Source organism: Seriola dumerili, unplaced genomic scaffold (assembly GCF_002260705.1).
Source record: "Seriola dumerili isolate Sdu_G_001 unplaced genomic scaffold, Sdu_1.0 BDQW01000273.1, whole genome shotgun sequence".
In the NCBI taxonomy this organism is placed as follows: domain Eukaryota; kingdom Metazoa; phylum Chordata; class Actinopteri; order Carangiformes; family Carangidae; genus Seriola; species Seriola dumerili.
This window is the reverse complement of record NW_019174528.1, coordinates 2,162,175-2,165,379: the sequence shown is the minus strand read 5'-3', so window position 1 is coordinate 2,165,379 and position 3,205 is coordinate 2,162,175. Positions and strand designations below refer to the sequence as shown.

Genomic DNA, 3,205 nt, shown 5'->3' with positions numbered 1-3,205 from the left:
AACACATTGCATCATAGATTACATATTGCATGAAGTCAGTGGACCGCAGCAGAACCTCCCAATCTTCGATCCTTCACCCCAGCAGACAGAGCAGTGAGAAGAAACCCAACCGAGCTTAAGGTCACGATCTTCAGCAAGTGATGGCTCAGGAGCTGCTTGTGTAACATCAAAGAAATTACAAAAGAGTCCAGAGGTTCACTGAGAAGGGCAGGGTTATTTGCACAATGAAGGATTTTTCAAGGTCATCTATGAAAGGTGAAAAGCTATGGTTAGGGATTCAACGTATCTAAATGTAGTGTCTGAAGATTTGCGTCAGATTGACATTCCAGATGAGAACAACACGCCGCGCAGTCGACGCCTGTGACGCGGTTTAAAGGACGCCATTTGACACAGCGTGAGGTTGCCTAGAGACAAAGGAAGGTCAACCTCACCAAAGCTCTGAGCTCCTCAAGACTCAAGTCATCTCAGACTGGAAGAACTTCATAGACTCAAAGTTGAAAAAAAAGTTGAACAGCAGAAGAAGAAGGAGACACATTAAAGCAGAAGACGTAAGTTTTTCTGGCCGATGTATAAAGTAGAAAATCCTGTCAGACATAGAGCATTAGAGGATGAACCTTGAGTTTGTGGACTTTCTCCATAGTTGTAAAGCAGCTGTTCCTCAGGTTAAAGGCCTTGACTGTAATGAGAACCAAAGAATCATTGTCAAGCTTCCTGATTGGCTGGGTTGGGGTTAGGGTTAAACACTGGCCACCACCTGCCGAAACCCAGGATCGAACCAGGGACCTTTAGATCTTCAGTCTAACGCTCTCCCAACTGAGCTATTTCGGCTTGGTGAATGCGGGTATGGAGGCTATTCAGTGCCAAACACATGATGAGCCAAACATACAGATTTTTCAGTAAACACGTCACATACCACAAGAGTTACCTGATATTGTTTTTTTTTTTTTTTTTTTTTTTAATGAGCAAAAAGAGCAATTAAGTTCATCTGGAAAAGTTCATCGCTCTTTAGTTATGGGGAAATCAAGAGTCGCTGCTACCAAGGTTACAACCACACCAAGGTTGTAACTAGCAAACAAGTGATATGCTCAAGAAGGTGATGGAAATAAAAAGGCTACAGGAAGACTTGTAGACAGATTCACAAGTTGTATCTTGATGAGCTGACTGTAGTGACAGATTATGTATGAACACATGTAGGAAACTCACCAGACAAGGGTCCCAGAGCGATACAAGTCAACATCTCTAACCATCAAGGTAATGGGTCATGAAAACACTGGTCATCATCAGCTGCCGAAACCCGGGATCGAACCAGGGACCTTTAGATCTTCAGTCTAACGCTCTCCCAACTGAGCTATTTCGGCATGCTTTGTTGTTAGTATGGAGGCTATAGACTGCCAAACACATGATGAGCCAAACATACAGATCTTTCAGTAAACATGTCACATACCACAAGAGTTGCTTCCTATTGTTTTTCTTTTAAATGAGCAAAAAGAGCAATTAAGTTCATCTGGAGAAGTTCATCGCTCTTTAGTTATGGGGAAATCAAGAGGTGCTGCTACCAAGGTTACAACCATACCAAGGTTAGAACTTTCTGCAGCAGTAGTTGTAGAGCAAACAGGTGATGGAAATACAAGGTCCACAGGAAGACACTTTCACAAGTTGTATCTTGACGAGCTAACTATAGATAGAGATGCTACATGAATACATGTAGGAAACTCACCAGACAAGAGCCCCACAGTGATACAAGTCAACATCTCTAACCATCAAGGTAATGTGTCATGAAAACACTGGCCATCAACTGCCGAAACCCGGGATCGAACCAGGGACCTTTAGATCTTCAGTCTAACGCTCTCCCAACTGAGCTATTTCGGCTTGTTTAATGCTGGTATGGAGGCAACAAAGTCCCAAACACATGATGAGCCAGCCATACAGATTTTTCAGTAAACACGTCACATACCACAAGAGTTACCTTCTATTTTTTTTCTTTTAAATGAGCAAAAAGAGCAATTAAGTTCATCTGGAAAAGTTCATCGCTCTTTAGTTATGGGGAAATCCAGAGTTGCTGCTACCAAGGTTACAACCACACCAAGGTTGTAATTAGCAAACAAGTGATATGCTCAAGAAGGTGATGGAAATAAAGGGATACAGGAAGACTTGTAGACAGATTCACAAGTTATATCTTTATAAATCTGTATGGTGGCTCATCATGTGTTGGGACTTTTTGCCTCCATACCAACATAACAAGCCGAAATAGCTCAGTTGGGAGAGCGTTAGACTGAAGATCTAAAAGTCCCTGGTTCGATCCCGGGTTTCGGCAGTTGATGGCCAGTGTTTTCATGACACATTACCTTGATGGTTAGAGATGTTGACTTGTTATCACTGTGGGCTTCTGGTGTGATTCCCACATGTTTCATAGTATCATCTATCTTAGCTATGTCAAGATACAACTTGTGAAAGTGTCTTCCTGTGGACCTTGTATTTCATCACCGTTTGCTCTACAAATCTACTGCTAAGAAATCTAACCTTGGTATGGTTGTAAACTTGGTAGCAGCACTCTTGATTTCCCCATAACTAAAGAGCGATGAACTTTCCAGATGAACTTAATTGCTCTTTTTGCTCATTTAAAAGAAAAACAATAGAAGTAACTCTTGTGGTATGTGACATGTTTACTGAAAGATCTGTATGTTTGGCTCATCATGTGTTTGGCAGTCTATAGCTCCATACACAACCAAAACATGCCGAAATAGCTCAGTTGGAGAGCGTTAGACTGAAGATCTAAAGGTCCCTGGTTCGATCCCGGGTTTTCGGCAGGTGATGGCCAGTGTTTTTCATGACACATTACCTTGATGTTATAGATGTTGACTTGTATCTCTCTGGGACCCTTGTTTGGTGAGTTTCTTACATTTGTTCATATATAATCTGTCACAAACAGTCAGCTCATCAAGATACAACCATTTGAGTTTGTCCAGTAATGCGCTTCCTTAAAACTTGATAGTAGGTGGTTTATCAGATTTTTTTTTGCAGCTCATGAGCCAGAATTCTCACTAAAACTGTAGTTCATGTTTCCCCCGTAGTTCATTTATAACATGTTGCTCCTTTTTCTGTTGTTACAACAAAGAGACATCAGTGAGGGAAACATGGATTTGCATGTATTGCATGTTACTCGCAGAAAGAGCAAGGTGCTTTGTTAATATCCAATCAGTAATTT

At 41.4% G+C, this 3,205-nt stretch overlaps 5 non-coding genes across 5 annotated transcripts; 2 read left to right on the top strand and 3 right to left on the bottom strand.

The window, feature by feature from the left end:
• Window positions 1–755: 755 nt before the first annotated feature.
• On the bottom strand, window positions 756–828 carry trnaf-gaa. Its single transcript has one exon. It is a non-coding gene; the product is annotated as a tRNA-Phe (tRNA).
• A 457-nt stretch (window positions 829–1,285) lies between these two features.
• Window positions 1,286–1,358, bottom strand: trnaf-gaa. Its single transcript has one exon. It is a non-coding gene; the product is annotated as a tRNA-Phe (tRNA).
• Window positions 1,359–1,796: 438 nt separating this feature from the next.
• On the bottom strand, window positions 1,797–1,869 carry trnaf-gaa. The gene has a single exon. It is a non-coding gene; the product is annotated as a tRNA-Phe (tRNA).
• A 372-nt stretch (window positions 1,870–2,241) lies between these two features.
• On the top strand, window positions 2,242–2,314 carry trnaf-gaa. The gene has a single exon. It is a non-coding gene; the product is annotated as a tRNA-Phe (tRNA).
• Window positions 2,315–2,734: 420 nt separating this feature from the next.
• Window positions 2,735–2,807, top strand: trnaf-gaa. The gene has a single exon. It is a non-coding gene; the product is annotated as a tRNA-Phe (tRNA).
• Window positions 2,808–3,205: the final 398 nt, after the last annotated feature.